Source organism: Protopterus annectens, chromosome 3.part1 (genome assembly GCF_019279795.1).
Source record: "Protopterus annectens isolate FY-2018-M chromosome 3.part1, PAN1.0, whole genome shotgun sequence".
In the NCBI taxonomy this organism is placed as follows: domain Eukaryota; kingdom Metazoa; phylum Chordata; order Ceratodontiformes; family Protopteridae; genus Protopterus; species Protopterus annectens.
In genome coordinates this window covers 1282501701-1282525301 of record NC_056732.1, presented here as the reverse complement: position 1 = coordinate 1282525301, position 23601 = coordinate 1282501701, and positions in this window count along the sequence as shown.

The following is a 23601-nucleotide window of genomic DNA, read 5'->3' as shown; positions in this document are numbered from 1 at the left end:
ACTGACTTTGCCCTTATCCAAGGCCTTGGTGACAGTCTCAAAGAAGTCAACCTGGTTCAACTGGCAAGATCTGCCCTTGATGAATCTGAACTGGGGGGTGTCAAGTGCTTGGAGATTGAGTATGTGCTTGTTTATGAGATCCATGATAATACACTCCATGGTTTTACAGATCAGACTTGTCAAGCTAACGGGGCAATAGTTTCCAGGGTCAGTAGTGGCACCACCTTTATGCAAGGGGATGACAATGACAGTTCCCCACTCTGCTGGAATGAAGCCTACACTTAGGCATTGGTTGAATAGGGTGCTCAATGGCGAAACTAGGTCTTGCTGGGGATGGTGCATAATACAGCCTGGGATGCTATTAGGTCCCATGGAAGCTATATTCTTTGCCTTGGATAGGGCCTTTAACACTTGATCTATGGAGATGTGAGGTGTGGGACAAGTATCAAGGATGTCAAATGGGCCTTTTGGGGAGCTAGGGGGGTGAAGTTTTCCATGAACCTATCTGCTAGAAGGTTGGCTAAGTCAGTGTAAGTGGTGCCATTAAGCACAAATTCAGAACAAACCTGGTCTTTGCCATGGAAGTTCCTGACATAACTGAGGAAGGCTTTGTGGTTTCTCTTTGTTTCCGAGACTAGTTTCAATTCATAATTGGCTTTGTAGGGTTTTGATCTAATTTGCTTGTTGAGGCTGAGGAGGGAGATTTTCAGTCTTGGAATTTGTTCCTTTTTACCCTTGGACAGCAGTTTATTCCTTTTGTTGTAAAGACTGTTGCTAGAGGATGTCCACCAGACAGGTTTGTGTTTCCTTGAGGAGCAGGTTTTAGTTCTGGTGGGTATGGCTGAGTCCATGCAGTTGTACAGGTGCTTGTACACTGCATTGGGGTACTGTTCAGCATAGTTGTCTTCATCCTTGGGGGGGGTGTCAAGCTACTGTGAAGCTTTGTCTAAATCTCATATAAGAATCAAACATTGCACTTTGTGTTTGTAAATATCTTACCCATTATACAAACCTCTCATCCCCAGAGGTCTCAGTTTTGTTTGCCTCACACTATGGTCATTTGCTGGTGAACCATACTGTTTGTCTATTACTTATACTTAGACATCTACTCACTTACTGATCAGAGATAATCCAACCCCCATTCCACCACTCCATTTGAAAGCACCTAGCCCAGCCCAGCTTTTTTCTTGACTAGTTTGCATTAGCAGATATCTGAGGCCTCCCAATTGTAAAGCATCAAGAACAGTCTTCTGCTGAGAAGTGGCTTTGTCTAAGGCTCTTCAATTAAGAATCCCAGTTTGCAGTTCATTTATTCTCTGTAGTATCCATGCAATGCCATAATGTGCTTCTTGGTCTTGTTTTCCTCATGAAGCAATATTATGTATTGGCACTTTGGGGCTTCTGCTGCATTTTTAGTCTACATTTTGCCCCACAATACCCATTCCCTTCTTTATTTATAAGTTTACATGATTAATTTTCTATATATTTATAGAGACAGAGACAAAGAGAGATAGACAGAGAGAGAGAGAGAGAGAGAGAGAGAGAGAGGCCTGCTTATCCCTATGTGGCTCCCATGTTTAGGGGCTGGTGTAATGGTTAAGGTGTTTATTCTCAACTTTGAAAAGGAAATCGGTTAAGTTTAAAATGGCCCACAAGGACAGTTAGCCTAGTACAACCTGGAATGTTTAAATCTCATCCATGTTTCTTACAGGAGTGTGTTCTTATTGTTAACTTATTAGCTTTTAACCTCCTAGTCTGTGGCCGTCTGTATTTATTACCTTCTATTTTACTTTCACCTTCCCATCTTTTCATCATATATGTGAACATTATAATTTATTTTTCCATTTTGTCATTGAACTGTTGATTCATTGCCACTTTTGCAATCAATTTGCAGCATAATCGACACTGATACTAACCATCAATGTAAAGATTCTAATTAAAAAATATATAAAATACCTGTATGAGACAACAGGTTGTCTCTAAAATAAAGGAAAATAGCTCTTCTTCAGTAAAACTCTATCATAACATCATCCTGTTTAAAAGAGTCAATATCAGAAATGAAAAATATAAATAAAATGCATGAATTGCAACAAACCCTTTACTCCTAAATTAAACTCATTTAATTTTCACACGTTACTTAGAAAATATAAGAATGTTTAATACAGAGGGAAGGGAAATGAAAGAGTGTTTTCTATGTAATATCATGTTTAGCTCTTTTAAAACACAGTGTATTCAGACCTATAAGAAATCCAACAGCAGCAGCTATGAATTACCTGATTGATTCCTTCTGTTTCATATGATACCATCCTGTCCTTTGCCCAATGAAATATTAGTATTCAGAGTTCTATTTTTAATTAATCTTGCCAGGAGTCATCCTGGTTTTATTTCTGCTGCTGAGTGTAAATACACTGCTATGCCATTTAGTACCCACAAAAATCAATTATAACTATCCAAGCTTTAACAAGGTCTTTCTATCACATAAGTCACCAGACGGTGAGAGGATCGCCTGTCATTTCAATGGCTTTCTACATTCATTTAGGTATTCTTGTGAAGACTCATTCTATTTGACAGTAATATCAATCAGGTGTATTATAGTATCACAGATTCTAGCAGAACCCCTAACAATGTTTTTCAGGTCCCCCTAATAAAGTACATTTCCAGTAATAAAAAGAGTTGCCCATATATGCATATGTACATGCACAATGCATATTCAGAACACAAGGTTTACTTTATGGAGAAGGTAATACAGAATGTATATATATATATAAAGAGAGAGAGAGAGAGAGATATAGATATGAGTAAGTACTCTTTTTAAAGTCGTGTGTTATCATCTCCTGCTCATGTGTACTTTTATGTGACTGCCTGTGTATAATTATTTATAACATGTATACCACTACAAACATACATCCTTTCATGTTGCAGTAGAATAGTTAATAAATGGTTGCATTATATTTATGCATGCGATTTTAATAGCATTTCTGAATGTTTGTAGCACTGCATCTCAGCAGATTTGTCACCCAGAGAATAATTATCCCAATGTACATGAAAACAACTTTTTTTTTTATTTCATGCTATGAAGCCAAGAAAAAAGACTGAGGATGCTTATGTTTCATAGGTTCATAGGTTGGTACTAGGCTATCGGCCCTAGGGCATATTCAAGCCTAGCCATAACAATTCCTGGCTATTTCTTCCCACACTATTTACTTTCCTGGATCCCTGTCTAGCAGAGCGACTGACGTGATCCCCCAGGGTGAATTTCCTTTCTCCTATCCAATCGTCAAGGTTCCTTTTAAAGAGGGCTAAAAAGGCGCTCTGCTTGACATGTATGGGCAGTCTATTCCAGAGTCTGGTGAGAGTCTGGGTCAGGAACCTATCCATCCAGCATGTTTTGTTTATTGTGATCACAAGGTTTAGATCGCTGGAGCATGTGGCTCTGAGGGATTGGGATTTCTTTAAGTGTAGCATGTCCAATAGCTCTGGGTTTGACATGGCCTTGTATGTTAAGCAGAGATCGCCACCGAGTAGATGATATGTGACAGAGTATAGCTGGGGTTTTTTAAGGTGGTGAGCATAGGGCATCTGTCTTAGGCCTGTGATTCTTTTAGTGAGGTATTTCTGTGGCCTTTCCAGTTGTTGCAGATGTCTTGAGAGGTACATACCAAATGGGGCATTGTATTCTATAATGGGTCTAATGAGGGATGAGTACAGTGGGACAATGACCTCCTTTTTTCTGGATGAAAAGCCCTTAGTGATGAGGTGTGCCACATAGAAGGATTTCCTGACTGTTATGGCGATGTGGTTATCGAGGGTGAGACCACTGTCCACCTATGTCCCTAAGTCTCTTATCACACTTTCAGTGTTCTTATCACACTTTCAGTGTTTAGTGTACTGCCACCTATGTGGTAATTCATGGGTACATGTTTTTTTCCCAAAGGGGATAACTATACATTTCTTGGCATTGAGCTTGAGCCCATGGCTCTGGCACCAATCATCTGTTTCTGTAAGGCCCTTTAATAATGGCTCCCAGTTTGCAATCATGTGCAAACTTTGTTAGCCAGAATCCCTTTGTTTTGTCCTGTACTTCAGAGAAGTAGATGCCAAACAAGAGCGGTCCCAGGACTGAACCCTGAGGTACTCCAGTTGTCCCTTTTCACTTACAATAAATGAGGCCTCCTATTTCATTGTACTGTAGCACAAAAGATGGATTCACTTTCTGTTCTAGTGTGATGGTGAGACCTTTGTAGCAACAGGACCAGCTCACTTAACTCAAATGACTTAATCTACCTTAAAATGTTAACCTGAAATAAAGAGGTAATATATTTGAACTTTTAAAAGCAATGCAAACCCTAAACTAGCATGGCAAGACAAAGCATAGAGATTTAAGACAGAGTAATGCTTATTTATTTTTTTTCTTCCATTTTACCACATTTCACTACTAAAATTATATTACTCTGGTTGAAGATTTTGTTTAGCTGTGGATTCTCCAATATCTCATGTACATCAAATTACATCCTCTTTCTGGTTTCCATGATTGCATTTCTGAACCTTCTTCTTCTGTTGCTTGATGATCTGGGCATACAGGGCAGACAATTCATTGTTTTTCTCATGCAACATTGTTACCACCCATAAACAGGCCTACCCCTTATGCATATTTCTGTTGTTTGACTGCATTTCTCCTCTGCATAGCTATTTTGTAAGATTTTATTGTATAAGTACTCCCTTGTGTTGAAACTTTGACCTTACTCACCAAACAGTCTATAAGCTCCTTTGCAATATCAACATGGGCAACAGCACGGGCTTGGTATTAGAAATATGATAGTGTCTACATTCCTCTAGGACTGAAACTATGGCACATATAGTAAGTCTGAAGTGTCATTTTATTTTGAGGCATGGTGATCTTGGAGTTGATAAATATAAGATCAGGGGTATGAGGGACCTGCCTCCACATGGGGTGGGGTCCAGGGGACTTACCACCAGTCTCCTGTAAAAAGAAGTTTAAAGGAGAACAATTTTTGAGATTCACACTTCTCCTGTGTTTTCAGTCTTTTTTTATTGAGCTTGTCAGCACTTGGCATTTCGAGTGCTGACATTTCAATAGGGAGCTCATCAAATTCTACTGTAGTTTGGTCATCTTCTGTTTTTACTCTAATGTGACTTGAAGCAAACTTTCCTTGTTTGATCTGTATAGGACCAAGAGAGCAGGCTGGGTTCTTGGACTTAGTTTCTCTTTACAAGGCACAATCAAGATGCCCAAAGATTGTGTATGGCCCCCTGTTCCAGACAATCCCACTGTAGTGCATTTATTTGCAACAATATGATCTCTCTTTCACACACACACACACACACACACACACACACACACACACACACACACACACACACACACACACACACACACACACACAGACACACACATTTTCAGTTTTTCTCTCTCTCTCACTTACTCATGTCTTTCTTTTTCTCTTTTTAATAAAATGCAAACAATAGTGATCAGGTAACAAAAGAGATTTAAACTTGTTTTCTTATTCTACTCTTTTTACACACTCATTTGCTTTTTCAAAATCTTACCTAAACAAATGAACAAAAAGAATAAAGAGGGCAGCTTAAACTTTGAATATCAACCATGTAATGAGTCATTTGAAGTTTCAGCTGACATAACATGCAGAAGGTACAACATGTGTTCACTGAATTACTGTAGCAATATCTGAATGTTTATGAAAGTAAGCTGATTGTGTTTCACAGGAAGCACTCAGGGGCAGATTTGTACTTGCTAAATCTTCCCATACAGGAAATTTTATTTATGATGTTAATATTCTAGTATATGCATTTCTGGAAAGATCAGGTGTCGGCTTCCATCTAAGATATAAATTTGGCAGTCTGGAAAATGCACAGAAAATGTCAACTACTGTAAGGGCTTCAAAAACACTTGACTGTAGACATTAGTCAGAAAGTAGTTCATGGCACATTCTTGTCAGTACTACCATATGGGGCTAATGTTTTAACTTCTGAAATGCAAACAGACTTCATTGTGAGGCCGTGTCTACATGAGCAATGACGCTAGCTTCAGGATGGCAGAGTTCAGTTTGTCCCTGCCTGCTTCTGCTGAGTTATACTGGTGCACTGTTATGTACAGATTGAATTACATGTGGTTAGGTGTGACACATAAACAGATCCACCATGATGCAAAAAGAAATGCCACACAGACTGGAATCCCCAAGTAATACCAAGACTTTATTTCACATAAAACAGTAAGTGCTTTCGTTTGGTAGATATCACCATGATTTCCAGACAGATTGTATAGTTACAGTATCCTATCATGACTCAGTTAAGGTGCTTACCATCACCGAAGACCCTGTCATTGCAAATCTTTGTGTTGTGACAATGTTGAAAACAGGAAATGGAGCATTCAGTTGAACTGTTCCTTGTAATAGAATGGTCTCTGCCTGAAATTGTTTAACTTTAAAATAACAAAGTATCACTTTTGACAAGTGTTCTGATACATTGTTTGTGTTACCTATGATGACCGTGCCCTAGCTCAGCAATCAAGGAGCCTCAATCCTCATCACTAACATGAGGGAGGTCGTCTCCAAGAAGAGAAAAGGATAACTAATGCACACAGTAAAGTACAATTTCCCTTAAGTGCACACAGAGATCACAGTCAGTTTGGGGCTGGTTGCTCCTTTACTCACCAAGTCCCCAATAAGACTCCCCACTGGCACAGCTATAGGGTCCAGGTCTCAGCCTAAATGGGCAAGCTAAAACCTCCAGTACCCTCTCTGCCAACCAGTGCTTCATGTCCCTGCCAAGTAGCTGACACAACACACACACACTTTCAGATAAGTATTTATACAACTTCACAGACACTCCTGGGAAAGGCTGACACAGATTCTCCAACTGTGCCCCTTTACCCAGACTATACAGTAATAATTAATGCCACCACCCAGTTAATAATATCAGCTACTAAAAGACCCTTAAAAGTGTGTCCAATTATAACTGTGCAATATTAATATCCAATCGTAGTATGACTAACAGTCAAGGCTTACTTTAGAGTGACCTAATAAAATATCCTCTATAAATATGCAGTGTACTTTAGAACTTATCTCTACATAAATCAGCCACAGGTAGAAGGTTTTAAAAATATTTAATAATAAATAATTAAAGCACAAGACAAAACTACTACACCACAGAGATATCTAAGAGTTCAGAGATCACACAGAAACTTAAAATAATACAGTAGGATAGGTCTGATTTCAAAGAAAAATATATAATTAATCTTTACTAGCTTTAACTATTCCTACAAGAAATCACAGTGCTAAAACTTACATGTGAGCACAAGGCAGAGTGCTGATAAATTAGATGTCCAAAGTCAAAATGCTTTTCAGTCTCTTGTGAGAAATAGTATTTAAACATTACTAACAAGCATGGCTCTAAGATCCTCCCAAAATTACATCATTTTTGACACTTAGGTGTTCCCAGTATTCATATTGCATCATCTTAACACCTGGTCTGAGTTCTCAGGCCACAAACTGCATTATTTAGCAATCTAACACCTCCTCAGAAACCTACAACAATACAAGACATTTCACATGTATATGCTAGCAGAAACCAGAGCAATAAAGCACCTTCCACTTCTAAATTCTAGTCATAAACTTTAGCCTTAAAACAATGGGCATGAAATCTTCATTCAGCCACCATGAAGCCGAATTCTGACATGAAAGGGTACAACATGCTTCACTGGGCCAGTAGAGTGCAATGTTGTCACATATTTTGCAGTTTCACATTTAACAGTATTCTTTACACTCAAGAAACATACCTGTATTTTACATTTATTTACAAATGCCAGAATTATATATCAAATTCTATTTGACTAGGCTGGCAGCCTTCACCCATCTCTCCCTAATCGTCACATCTCTTCCCTCTCGGGGAACTCAAGCAAGTTTTTCAAGTGCTCCTTGAGAAACATCACTTGAGAGTGTCAGTTCTATCTGGGTGTATTTCACCCCATTCCCTGTCTTGAATGCCCATATACATTGGCCTTGCTACTCCGACTGCATTGCTGCACTGACATATCATATGCTTGCAACCCCAGACTCCATCTTAGCAACTTGGCATTTGCTGACTGGCTCTGTTTAACCATGTTAGAGGGTTGTGATCTGTCATCACAGTGAATTTTCTTCCATACAGATAAGGCTAAAGTTTTTGTAGTGCCCACACTATGGCTAGACACTCCTTTTCTACCGCTGCATGGCATTCCTCCCTGGGTTGGAGCCTATGACTGAGGTAAACCACTGGGTGCTCTTCTCCCTCTGAAGAAATCTGGCTAAGTACAACCCCCACCCCTTAGTTTGAAGCATCCACCTGCACAACAAATTCTTTGCTATAGTCTGGACTGACTAACACAGGGGGTCCTTCCAAAGCTGCCTTAAGCTTCTGAAATGACTGCTCACATGGTGGGGTCCACACTGCCTTATCTGGCCTGTTCTTCCTTGTCAGGTCTGTGAGGAGAGCAGCTATGGTACTATAATTGGGAACAAACTTTCTGTAGTACCCTGCTGTCCCCAAAAATGCCCTCACCTGCTTTTTGGTAATGGATGCAGGCCATGCCTGAATACCTTCCACTTTGGCAGGTTCTGGCCTTATCTTACCACTCCCAATCTATGTCCTAGGTAGGAGACCTCTGCCATACCCACCTGACATTTTCTCGGATTAATGGTCAACCCTGCCCTCTGTAATCTGCCCAGCACCTCCCTGAAATGCTGAAGGTGCTCTTGCCTGGAATGGCTGTAGATAGCAATATCATCCGTGTAAGCAAGGGCAAATCCTCTTGCTCCTGCTAAGATATGATCTACCAGCCTCTGGAAAGTTGCTGGGGCATTCTTCATCCCAAAGGGCATCTTTGTGAACTCATACAAGCCAAAAGGAGTCACAAAGGCTGACTTCTCTCTAGCACTGGGAGTCAAGGGCACCTGCCAGTAACCCTTGGTAAGATCAATCGTTGTATGATACTTAGCCCCACCCAGCTGCTCTAGGGCCTCATCTGTCCTAGGCATGGGGTAAGCATCTGACTCTGTGTGACTATTTAATTTCCTGTAATGCACACAGAACATGTTGCTGCCATCCATCTTTGGCACCAACACCACTGGTGAGGCCCAGGGACTGTTGGACTCTTGAATCACCCCTAGTTCCAACATCTGTACCTCCTCCCTCAGAGTCTATTTGACTCTCTCAGGCACCCTATAAGGGGCCTGCCTGATAGGCCTTTGGGGTCCTGTATCCACCTGATGCTGCACCAAGTGGGTGCTCCTGGTTTCCTGGTGAACATGCCCCCAAACTCCTGCAACACTTCTCGGATTTCTCAAACCTAGGTAGGACATAGCTACTGGGACATTGCTACCCTTTCCACCGAGGTGTCAGCCCGAGCCTCACTGAGGAGATCAGTCACCAGATCTCTCTCAAACTTCTCCTGCAATCCACTGCACATGCTCAGCACAAGGGCCTTCCTATCATGGTAAGGTTTTATCATGTTAACATGGTACAATTTCTGCCCCTGACATCTGCCTAGCACTTCCATGTAGTTAACATCACTTACCTTTCTTACCACCTTGTAGGGTCCCTCCCAAGCTGCCTGCAACTTGTTGTGTCTGACAGGAATGAGAACCATCACCTGCTGCCCTACAGCATACTCTTTAGCTTGAGCATTCCTATCATACCACACTTTTTTATGTTGCTGGTCTTCTGCCAGGTTATCCTGGGACAAGCCCATGAGTTCGTAGAGCCTTGTCCTAAGGGTTAGGACGTATGCCACAACAGACTCCTTGTGAGACTCACACTCTCTGAAATGGCTCCTCAGTCACAGGCAAAGGCATCAGAGAAGCTCTCACCTTGTCTTCTGCCTTGCCTACCTTTTGGCACTGTTCTCAGGTCCTACAGTACCTTGTTACATCCCTGGAAATTCCAGGCCAATAGAAGTTTTGCAAAATATGCCTCTTTGTACATTTTATGCCCATATGACCTGCAAAGGAAATATCATGGGCTATGGCTAGAAGTGCCTGATGGTAAGCTCCAGGCACTTCCAACTGCTGTACTCTCTCACCTTCTAGCCCTCCCTCAGGGGTCCACTCTCTGTACAATAACCCTTTGTTCCAGTATACAGATTCCCCCTTCCCTTAAGAATCAGGTGCCTCCTTAGCTACCTGCCTCAGGCCTTGCAATGTAGGGTCTGAGAGCTGAGCCTGTCTCAACTCTCTCCTTGTAACCCTTCCCAGCTCCCCTTCCACAGGAAGTCTGGCATCCTCTGACAGTTGTACCTCACTGTCAGCCTGGGTACTACTACTCACCTCTACCTTTGCAGTTACCCTGTCCAAGGGAACATCAGTACCCACAAGCAGCTGTGGCTCACATTCAGTCTCACTGCTACAGCGTAGCTTACTCCCTGAAGTAACCACTTCAGCAGTCCTGGCTGCAAGTATGCAGTCTGTCTGGGTATCCCCCAGGTTACCAGACTCACATGCATGTCGCCTAGCCTCACTGCATGTAACTGCATAAGTACATAGTACTGCCTCATCCAAATCCTTCTCTCTCAGGACATCTGCAGGATGGTAGTTCCATACCCCTGTTGTTTCAAGACAACCTACTGTTGGCATTTTGTCTTTCCCACTTATTGGCTCCCTCACCTTTAGTTCCCCATCTTGCCTCCGTGGACATCTGTATGCCACATGGTCCCACTGGTTGCATTCAAAACATTTAACCCTAGCTCTTGGACGTGTACCTGGACTAGTCACTTCCCCTGGTACTGGCAGATTCTGTTGGGGCAGTCTGTGCTGCCCACCATGGGTTCCTTTAGTCCCATGAGCAGTACTGGGGGTCCCTTTTCTGTGCAGGGCTGCCCTGCTTGCTAGGTATAGGTCTCCTTTCTTCCCCAACTCCTCTGAAGTAGCACACTGTCTATCAGCTAACCAGAGCCTCATGTCCTTAGGCAACGTGCGAAGGGCTTGTTCCCTTACCAAAAGGTCTTCCAGCCCTTCAAAAGTGGTGACCTGACATCCACTCACCCAGCTATGAAAATAAGTGCTCAGTTCAACAACATATTCACATACATTTTCATCTGCCTTGCGTCTATGCTCATGAAACTTTTTCCTATACATTTCAGGTGTTAGCTTAAAACATTCTAATGTCTTTTTACAGCAGTATAATCAAAACAGTCAGTGTCATGCATTTTGCTAAAGAAGTTACAGCTTTACCATGGGGTAAGGGGGTCAGGAACTGTACCCAGAGCCCTTGGTCAACTTCATACTGTTTACATACCCGCTCAAACATATGAATGAAGTTATCAAAATTATCCCCCTCTTTAAACTGTCGAAGAAATGTACTGACCTTTTCTGTGGTCCAGTTACTCCCTTCCCCATTACCTCCATGACTCTGGTGAAGAGTCAGCATTTCCCTCTCATGCCACCTCTGCCACTCATTTTCCTCAGCTTGTAGACTCCTCATTTCCTCAGCTTCTTCTAGTTCCATACGCATGGCCTCCAACTCAAGTCTCTTTAGGTCCAGCTGGATTTTTAAGTCCACTGCAGAAAGGTTGAGCTGTCCATTCTCCCAGGATATTGTATCTCCACTGTCAGTCTGATTGTCTTCCAGGATGCTGTTTTCTAATGCAGCTGTAACCAAGGCTGCAATCAGTTCTGCTTTAGTCAGGTTTCCATGCACTAGTTCCCTAGCCTGGCACATCTCCATCAGCAGGCTCCTTGTCAGCTTTCCATACTCTTCTGCTGACATGCTGACTGCTCACCCTGACTAACACTAAGCTAACAAAAGAAATAAAACAATTGTGATCTGAACTCTGCGTGGCTGTTTTAGAGTACAAAACACTTTTAGAGATCACTGTACATAAGCTACAGGAATTCACTCTACCCACACCACTACAAGCCAATTAGTATATGAAGTAGATCCCATCACTGCCACCACTTGTGATGACCATGCCCTGGCCCAGCAATCAAGGAGCCTCAATCCTCACCACTAACACCAGGGAGGTCATCTCCGAGAAGAGAAAAGGATAACTAATACACACAGTAAAGTACTATGTCCCTTAAGTGCCCTCAGAGATCACAGTCAGTCTGGGGCTGGTTGCTCCTTTACTCACCAGGTCCCCAATAAGACTCCCCACTGGCACAGCTATAGGGTCAAAGTCTCAGCCTAACCGGGCAAGCAAAAAAATCTTCAGTACCCTCTCTGTCCATCCAGTGCTCCATGTCCCTGCCAAGTAACTGACACAACACAAACACACACACACACACACACACACACACACACACACACACACACACACACACACACACACACACACACACACACACACACACACACACACTTTGAGATAAGTATTTATACAACTTCACAGACACTCCTGGGAAAGGCTAACACAGATTCTCCAACTGTGCCCCTTTACCCAGACTATATGGTAGTAATTACTGCCACCACCCAGTTAATAATATCAGCTACTAAAAGGCCCTTAAAAGGGTGTCCAATTATTACTGTGCAATATTCATATCCAATGGTAGCATGACTAACAATCAAGGCTTACTTTAGAGTGGCCTATTACAATAACCTCTATAAATATGCAATGTACTCAAGAGCTTATCTCTACATAAATCAGCCACAGGTAGAAGGTTTTAAAAATATTTAATAAATAATTAAAACACAAGACAAAACTACTACACCACAGAGATATCTAAGAGTTCAGAGATCACACAGAAACTTAAAATAATACAGTAGGACAGGTCTGATTTCAGAGAAAAATATATAATTAATCTTTACTAGCTTTAACTATTCCTACAAGAAATCACAGTACTAAAACTTACATGTGAGCACAAGACAGAGTGCTGATAAATTAGATGTCCAAAGTCAAAATGCTTTTCAGTCTCTTGTGAGAAATAGTATTTAAACATTACTAATAAACATGTCTCTAAGGCCCTCCCAAAATTACATCATTTTTGACACTTAGGTTTTCCCAGTATTCATATTGCATCATCTTAGCACCTGGTCTGTGTTTTCAGGCCACAAACTGCATTATTTAGCAATCTAACACCTCCACAGAAACTTACAATAATACAAGACATTTCACATGTATATGCTAGCAGAAACCAGAGCAATAAAGCACCTTCCACTTCTAAATTATAGTCATAAACTTTAGTCTTAAAACAATGGGCATGAAATCTTCATCCAGCAACCATGGAACCAAATTCTAATATGAAAGGGGACAACATGCTTCACTGGGCCAGTAGAGTGCAATGTTGTCACATATTTTGCAGTTTCACATTTAACAGTATTCTTTACACTCAAGAAACATACCTGTATTTTACATTTATTTACAAATGCCAGAATTATATATCAAATTCTATTTGACTAGGCTGGCAGACTTCACCCATCTCTAATCGTCACATCTCTTCCCTCTCGGAACTCAAGCTTTTCAAGTGCTCCTTGAGAAACATCACTTGAGTTCACCCCCATCCCTGTCTTGAATGCCCATATACATTGGCCTTGCTACTCCGACTGCATTGCTGCACTGACATATCATATGCTTGCAACCCCAGACTCCATCTTAGCAACTTGGCATTTGCTGACTGGCTCTGTTTAACCATGTTAGAGGGTTGTGATCTGTCATCACAGTGAATTTTCTTCCATACAGATAAGGCTAAAGTTTTTGTAGTGCCCACACTATGGCTAGACACTCCTTTTCTACCGCTGCATGGCATTCCTCCCTGGGTTGGAGCCTATGACTGAGGTAAACCACTGGGTGCTCTTCTCCCTCTGAAGAAATCTGGCTAAGTACAACCCCCACCCCTTAGTTTGAAGCATCCACCTGCACAACAAATTCTTTGCTATAGTCTGGACTGGACTGACTAACACAGGGGTCCTTCCAAAGCTGCCTTAAGCTTCTGAAATGACTGCTCACATGGTGGGGTCCACACTGCCTTATCTGGCCTGTTCTTCCTTGTCAGGTCTGTGAGGAGAGCAGCTATGGTACTATAATTGGGAACAAACTTTCTGTAGTACCCTGCTGTCCCCAAAAATGCCCTCACCTGCTTTTTGGTAATGGATGCAGGCCATGCCTGAATACCTTCCACTTTGGCAGGTTCTGGCCTTATCTTACCACTCCCAATCTATGTCCTAGGTAGGAGACCTCTGCCATACCCACCTGACATTTTCTCGGATTAATGGTCAACCCTGCCCTCTGTAATCTGCCCAGCACCTCCCTGAAATGCTGAAGGTGCTCTTGCCTGGAATGGCTGTAGATAGCAATATCATCCGTGTAAGCAAGGGCAAATCCTCTTGCTCCTGCTAAGATATGATCTACCAGCCTCTGGAAAGTTGCTGGGGCATTCTTCATCCCAAAGGGCATCTTTGTGAACTCATACAAGCCAAAAGGAGTCACAAAGGCTGACTTCTCTCTAGCACTGGGAGTCAAGGGCACCTGCCAGTAACCCTTGGTAAGATCAATCGTTGTATGATACTTAGCCCCACCCAGCTGCTCTAGGGCCTCATCTGTCCTAGGCATGGGGTAAGCATCTGACTCTGTGTGACTATTTAATTTCCTGTAATGCACACAGAACATGTTGCTGCCATCCATCTTTGGCACCAACACCACTGGTGAGGCCCAGGGACTGTTGGACTCTTGAATCACCCCTAGTTCCAACATCTGTACCTCCTCCCTCAGAGTCTATTTGACTCTCTCAGGCACCCTATAAGGGGCCTGCCTGATAGGCCTTTGGGGTCCTGTATCCACCTGATGCTGCACCAAGTGGGTGCTCCCTGGTTTCCTGGTGAACATGCCCCCAAACTCCTGCAACACTTCTCGGATTTCTCAAACCTAGGTAGGACATAGCTACTGGGACATTGCTACCCTTTCCACCGAGGTGTCAGCCCGAGCCTCACTGAGGAGATCAGTCACCAGATCTCTCTCAAACTTCTCCTGCAATCCACTGCACATGCTCAGCACAAGGGCCTTCCTATCATGGTAAGGTTTTATCATGTTAACATGGTACAATTTCTGCCCCTGACATCTGCCTAGCACTTCCATGTAGTTAACATCACTTACCTTTCTTACCACCTTGTAGGGTCCCTCCCAAGCTGCCTGCAACTTGTTGTGTCTGACAGGAATGAGAACCATCACCTGCTGCCCTACAGCATACTCTTTAGCTTGAGCATTCCTATCATACCACACTTTTTTATGTTGCTGGTCTTCTGCCAGGTTATCCTGGGACAAGCCCATGAGTTCGTAGAGCCTTGTCCTAAGGGTTAGGACGTATGCCACAACAGACTCCTTGTGAGACTCACACTCTCTGAAATGGCTCCTCAGTCACAGGCAAAGGCATCAAAGAAGCTCTCACCTTGTCTTCTGCCTTGCCTACCTTTTGGCACTGTTCTCAGGTCCTACAGTACCTTGTTACATCCCTGGAAATTCCAGGCCAATAGAAGTTTTGCAAAATATGCCTCTTTGTACATTTTATGCCCATATGACCTGCAAAGGAAATATCATGGGCTATGGCTAGAAGTGCCTGATGGTAAGCTCCAGGCACTTCCAACTGCTGTACTCTCTCACCTTCTAGCCCTCCCTCAGGGGTCCACTCTCTGTACAATAACCCTTTGTTCCAGTATACAGATTCCCCCTTCCCTTAAGAATCAGGTGCCTCCTTAGCTACCTGCCTCAGGCCTTGCAATGTAGGGTCTGAGAGCTGAGCCTGTCTCAACTCTCTCCTTGTAACCCTTCCCAGCTCCCTGTTCACAGGAAGTCTGGCATCCTCTGACAGTTGTACCTCACTGTCAGCCTGGGTACTACTACTCACCTCTACCTTTGCAGTTACCCTGTCCAAGGGAACATCAGTAACCACAAGCAGCTGTGGCTCACATTCAGTCTCACTGCTACAGCGTAGCTTACTCCCTGAAGTAACCACTTCAGCAGTCCTGGCTGCAAGTATGCAGTCTGTCTGGGTATCCCCCAGGTTACCAGACTCACATGCATGTCGCCTAGCCTCACTGCATGTAACTGCATAAGTATATAGTACTGCCTCATCCAAATCCTTCTCTCTCAGGACATCTGCAGGATGGTAGTTCCATACCCCTGTTGTTTCAAGACAACCTACTGTTGGCATTTTGTCTTTCCCACTTATTGGCTCCCTCACCTTTAGTTCCCCATCTTGCCTCCGTGGACATCTGTATGCCACATGGTCCCACTGGTTGCATTCAAAACATTTAACCCTAGCTCTTGGACGTGTACCTGGACTAGTCACTTCCCCTGGTACTGGCAGATTCTGTTGGGGCAGTCTGTGCTGCCCACCATGGGTTCCTTTAGTCCCATGAGCAGTACTGGGGGTCCCTTTTCTGTGCAGGGCTGCCCTGCTTGCTAGGTATAGGTCTCCTTTCTTCCCCAACTCCTCTGAAGTAGCACACTGTCTATCAGCTAACCAGAGCCTCATGTCCTTAGGCAACGTGCGAAGGGCTTGTTCCCTTACCAAAAGGTCTCCCAGCCCTTCAAAAGTGGTGACCTGACATCCACTCACCCAGCTATGAAAATAAGTGCTCAGTTCAACAACATATTCACATACATTTTCATCTGCCTTGCGTCTATGCTCATGAAACTTTTTCCTATACATTTCAGGTGTTAGCTTAAAACATTCTAATGTCTTTTTACAGCAGTATAATCAAAACAGTCAGTGTCATGCATTTTGCTAAAGAAGTTACAGCTTTACCATGGGGTAAGGGGGTCAGGAACTGTACCCAGAGCCCTTGGTCAACTTCATACTGTTTACATACCCGCTCAAACATATGAATGAAGTTATCAAAATTATCCCCCTCTTTAAACTGTCGAAGAAATGTACTGACCTTTTCTGTGGTCCAGTTACTCCCTTCCCCATTACCTCCATGACTCTGGTGAAGAGTCAGCATTTCCCTCTCATGCCACCTCTGCCACTCATTTTCCTCAGCTTGTAGACTCCTCATTTCCTCAGCTTCTTCTAGTTCCATACGCATGGCCTCCAACTCAAGTCTCTTTAGGTCCAGCTGGATTTTTAAGTCCACTGCAGAAAGGTTGAGCTGTCCATTCTCCCAGGATATTGTATCTCCACTGTCAGTCTGATTGTCTTCCAGGATGCTGTTTTCTAATGCAGCTGTAACCAAGGCTGCAATCAGGTCTGCTTTAGTCAGGTTTCCATGCACTAGTTCCCTAGCCTGGCACATCTCCATCAGCAGGCTCCTTGTCAGCTTTCCATACTCTTCTGCTGACATGCTGACTGCTCACCCTGACTAACACTAAGCTAACAAAAGAAATAAAACAATTGTGATCTGAACTCTGCGTGGCTGTTTTAGAGTACAAAACACTTTTAGAGATCACTGTATATAAGCTACAGGAATTCACTCTACCCACACCACTACAAGTCAATTAGTATATGAAGTAGATCCCATCACTGCCACCACTTGTGATGACCATGCCCTGGCCCAGCAATCAAGGAGCCTCAATCCTCACCACTAACACCAGGGAGGTCATCTCCGAGAAGAGAAAAGGATAACTAATACACACAGTAAAGTACTATGTCCCTTAAGTGCCCTCAGAGATCACAGTCAGTCTGGGGCTGGTTGCTCCTTTACTCACCAGGTCCCCAATAAGACTCCCCACTGGCACAGCTATAGGGTCAAAGTCTCAGCCTAACCGGGCAAGCAAAAAAATCTTCAGTACCCTCTCTGTCCATCCAGTGCTCCATGTCCCTGCCAAGTAACTGAACTGACACAACACAAACACACACACAAACACACACACACACACACACACACACACACACACACACACACACACACACACACACACACACACACACTTTGAGATAAGTATTTATACAACTTCACAGACACTCCTGGGAAAGGCTAACACAGATTCTCCAACTGTGCCCCTTTACCCAGACTATATGGTAGTAATTACTGCCACCACCCAGTTAATAATATCAGCTACTAAAAGGCCCTTAAAAGGGTGTCCAATTATTACTGTGCAATATTCATATCCAATGGTAGCATGACTAACAATCAAGGCTTACTTTAGAGTGGCCTATTACAATAACCTCTATAAATATGCAATGTACTCAAGAGCTTATCTCTACATAAATCAGCCACAGGTAGAAGGTTTTAAAATATTTAATAAATAATTAAAACACAAGACAAAACTACTACACCACAGAGATATCTAAGAGTTCAGAGATCACACAGAAACTTAAAATAATACAGTAGGACAGGTCTGATTTCAGAGAAAAATATATAATTAATCTTTACTAGCTTTAACTATTCCTACAAGAAATCACAGTACTAAAACTTACATGTGAGCACAAGACAGAGTGCTGATAAATTAGATGTCCAAAGTCAAAATGCTTTTCAGTCTCTTGTGAGAAATAGTATTTAAACATTACTAATAAACATGTCTCTAAGGCCCTCCCAAAATTACATCATTTTTGACACTTAGGTTTTCCCAGTATTCATATTGCATCATCTTAGCACCTGGTCTGAGTTTTCAGGCCACAAACTGCATTATTTAGCAATCTAACACCTCCACAGAAACTTACAATAATACAAGACATTTCACATGTATATGCTAGCAGAAACCAGAGCAATAAAGCACCTTCCACTTCTAAATTATAGTCATAAACTTTAGTCTTAAAACAATGGGCATGAAATCTTCATCCAGCAACCATGGAACCAAATTCTAATATGAAAGGGGACAACATGCTTCACTGGGCCAGTAGAGTGCAATGTTGTCACATATTTTGCAGTTTCACATTTAACAGTATTCTTTACACTCAAGAAACATACCTGTATTTTACATTTATTTACAAATGCCAGAATTATATATCAAATTCTATTTGACTAGGCTGGCAGCCTTCACCCATCTCTCCCTAATCGTCACATCTCTTCCCTCTCGGGGAACTCAAGCAAGTTTTTCAAGTGCTCCTTGAGAAACATCACTTGAGAGTGTCAGTTCTATCTGGGTGTATTTCACCCCATTCCCTGTCTTGAATGCCCATATACATTGGCCTTGCTACTCCGACTGCATTGCTGCACTGACATATCATATGCTTGCAACCCCAGACTCCATCTTAGCAACTTGGCATTTGCTGACTGGCTCTGTTTAACCATGTTAGAGGGTTGTGATCTGTCATCACAGTGAATTTTCTTCCATACAGATAAGGCTAAAGTTTTTGTAGTGCCCACACTATGGCTAGACACTCCTTTTCTACCGCTGCATGGCATTCCTCCCTGGGTTGGAGCCTATGACTGAGGTAAACCACTGGGTGCTCTTCTCCCTCTGAAGAAATCTGGCTAAGTACAACCCCCACCCCTTAGTTTGAAGCATCCACCTGCACAACAAATTCTTTGCTATAGTCTGGACTGACTAACACAGGGGGTCCTTCCAAAGCTGCCTTAAGCTTCTGAAATGACTGCTCACATGGTGGGGTCCACACTGCCTTATCTGGCCTGTTCTTCCTTGTCAGGTCTGTGAGGAGAGCAGCTATGGTACTATAATTGGGAACAAACTTTCTGTAGTACCCTGCTGTCCCCAAAAATGCCCTCACCTGCTTTTTGGTAATGGATGCAGGCCATGCCTGAATACCTTCCACTTTGGCAGGTTCTGGCCTTATCTTACCACTCCCCAATCTATGTCCTAGGTAGGAGACCTCTGCCATACCCACCTGACATTTTCTCGGATTAATGGTCAACCCTGCCCTCTGTAATCTGCCCAGCACCTCCCTGAAATGCTGAAGGTGCTCTTGCCTGGAATGGCTGTAGATAGCAATATCATCCGTGTAAGCAAGGGCAAATCCTCTTGCTCCTGCTAAGATATGATCTACCAGCCTCTGGAAAGTTGCTGGGGCATTCTTCATCCCAAAAGGGCATCTTTGTGAACTCATACAAGCCAAAAGGAGTCACAAAGGCTGACTTCTCTCTAGCACTGGGAGTCAAGGGCACCTGCCAGTAACCCTTGGTAAGATCAATCGTTGTATGATACTTAGCCCCACCCAGCTGCTCTAGGGCCTCATCTGTCCTAGGCATGGGGTAAGCATCTGACTCTGTGTGACTATTTAATTTCCTGTAATGCACACAGAACATGTTGCTGCCATCCATCTTTGGCACCAACACCACTGGTGAGGCCCAGGGACTGTTGGACTCTTGAATCACCCCTAGTTCCAACATCTGTACCTCCTCCCTCAGAGTCTATTTGACTCTCTCAGGCACCCTATAAGGGGCCTGCCTGATAGGCCTTTGGGGTCCTGTATCCACCTGATGCTGCACCAAGTGGGTGCTCCCTGGTTTCCTGGTGAACATGCCCCCAAACTCCTGCAACACTTCTCGGATTTCTCAAACCTAGGTAGGACATAGCTACTGGGACATTGCTACCCTTTCCACCGAGGTGTCAGCCCGAGCCTCACTGAGGAGATCAGTCACCAGATCTCTCTCAAACTTCTCCTGCAATCCACTGCACATGCTCAGCACAAGGGCCTTCCTATCATGGTAAGGTTTTATCATGTTAACATGGTACAATTTCTGCCCCTGACATCTGCCTAGCACTTCCATGTAGTTAACATCACTTACCTTTCTTACCACCTTGTAGGGTCCCTCCCAAGCTGCCTGCAACTTGTTGTGTCTGACAGGAATGAGAACCATCACCTGCTGCCCTACAGCATACTCTTTAGCTTGAGCATTCCTATCATACCACACTTTTTTATGTTGCTGGTCTTCTGCCAGGTTATCCTGGGACAAGCCCATGAGTTCGTAGAGCCTTGTCCTAAGGGTTAGGACGTATGCCACAACAGACTCCTTGTGAGACTCACACTCTCTGAAATGGCTCCTCAGTCACAGGCAAAGGCATCAAAGAAGCTCTCACCTTGTCTTCTGCCTTGCCTACCTTTTGGCACTGTTCTCAGGTCCTACAGTACCTTGTTACATCCCTGGAAATTCCAGGCCAATAGAAGTTTTGCAAAATATGCCTCTTTGTACATTTTATGCCCATATGACCTGCAAAGGAAATATCATGGGCTATGGCTAGAAGTGCCTGATGGTAAGCTCCAGGCACTTCCAACTGCTGTACTCTCTCACCTTCTAGCCCTCCCTCAGGGGTCCACTCTCTGTACAATAACCCTTTGTTCCAGTATACAGATTCCCCCTTCCCTTAAGAATCAGGTGCCTCCTTAGCTACCTGCCTCAGGCCTTGCAATGTAGGGTCTGAGAGCTGAGCCTGTCTCAACTCTCTCCTTGTAACCCTTCCCAGCTCCCTTCCACAGGAAGTCTGGCATCCTCTGACAGTTGTACCTCACTGTCAGCCTGGGTACTACTACTCACCTCTACCTTTGCAGTTACCCTGTCCAAGGGAACATCAGTACCCACAAGCAGCTGTGGCTCACATTCAGTCTCACTGCTACAGCGTAGCTTACTCCCTGAAGTAACCACTTCAGCAGTCCTGGCTGCAAGTATGCAGTCTGTCTGGGTATCCCCCAGGTTACCAGACTCACATGCATGTCGCCTAGCCTCACTGCATGTAACTGCATAAGTATATAGTACTGCCTCATCCAAATCCTTCTCTCTCAGGACATCTGCAGGATGGTAGTTCCATACCCCTGTTGTTTCAAGACAACCTACTGTTGGCATTTTGTCTTTCCCACTTATTGGCTCCCTCACCTTTAGTTCCCCATCTTGCCTCCGTGGACATCTGTATGCCACATGGTCCCACTGGTTGCATTCAAAACATTTAACCCTAGCTCTTGGACGTGTACCTGGACTAGTCACTTCCCCTGGTACTGGCAGATTCTGTTGGGGCAGTCTGTGCTGCCCACCATGGGTTCCTTTAGTCCCATGAGCAGTACTGGGGGTCCCTTTTCTGTGCAGGGCTGCCCTGCTTGCTAGGTATAGGTCTCCTTTCTTCCCCAACTCCTCTGAAGTAGCACACTGTCTATCAGCTAACCAGAGCCTCATGTCCTCAGGCAACGTGCGAAGGGCTTGTTCCCTTACCAAAAGGTCTCCCAGCCCTTCAAAAGTGGTGACCTGACATCCACTCACCCAGCTATGAAAATAAGTGCTCAGTTCAACAACATATTCACATACATTTTCATCTGCCTTGCGTCTATGCTCATGAAACTTTTTCCTATACATTTCAGGTGTTAGCTTAAAACATTCTAATGTCTTTTTACAGCAGTATAATCAAAACAGTCAGTGTCATGCATTTTGCTAAAGAAGTTACAGCTTTACCATGGGGTAAGGGGGTCAGGAACTGTACCCAGAGCCCTTGGTCAACTTCATACTGTTTACATACCCGCTCAAACATATGAATGAAGTTATCAAAATTATCCCCTCTTTAAACTGTCGAAGAAATGTACTGACCTTTTCTGTGGTCCAGTTACTCCCTTCCCCATTACCTCCATGACTCTGGTGAAGAGTCAGCATTTCCCTCTCATGCCACCTCTGCCACTCATTTTCCTCAGCTTGTAGACTCCTCATTTCCTCAGCTTCTTCTAGTTCCATACGCATGGCCTCCAACTCAAGTCTCTTTAGGTCCAGCTGGATTTTTAAGTCCACTGCAGAAAGGTTGAGCTGTCCATTCTCCCAGGATATTGTATCTCCACTGTCAGTCTGATTGTCTTCCAGGATGCTGTTTTCTAATGCAGCTGTAACCAAGGCTGCAATCAGGTCTGCTTTAGTCAGGTTTCCATGCACTAGTTCCCTAGCCTGGCACATCTCCATCAGCAGGCTCCTTGTCAGCTTTCCATACTCTTCTGCTGACATGCTGACTGCTCACCCTGACTAACACTAAGCTAACAAAAGAAATAAAACAATTGTGATCTGAACTCTGCGTGGCTGTTTTAGAGTACAAAACACTTTTAGAGATCACTGTATATAAGCTACAGGAATTCACTCTACCCACACCACTACAAGTCAATTAGTATATGAAGTAGATCCCATCACTGCCACCACTTGTGATGACCATGCCCTGGCCCAGCAATCAAGGAGCCTCAATCCTCACCACTAACACCAGGGAGGTCATCTCCGAGAAGAGAAAAGGATAACTAATACACACAGTAAAGTACTATGTCCCTTAAGTGCCCTCAGAGATCACAGTCAGTCTGGGGCTGGTTGCTCCTTTACTCACCAGGTCCCCAATAAGACTCCCCACTGGCACAGCTATAGGGTCAAAGTCTCAGCCTAACCGGGCAAGCAAAAAAATCTTCAGTACCCTCTCTGTCCATCCAGTGCTCCATGTCCCTGCCAAGTAACTGACACAACACAAACACACACACACACACACACACACACACACACACACACACACACACACTTTGAGATAAGTATTTATACAACTTCACAGACACTCCTGGGAAAGGCTAACACAGATTCTCCAACTGTGCCCCTTTACCCAGACTATATGGTAGTAATTACTGCCACCACCCAGTTAATAATATCAGCTACTAAAAGGCCCTTAAAAGGGTGTCCAATTATTACTGTGCAATATTCATATCCAATGGTAGCATGACTAACAATCAAGGCTTACTTTAGAGTGGCCTATTACAATAACCTCTA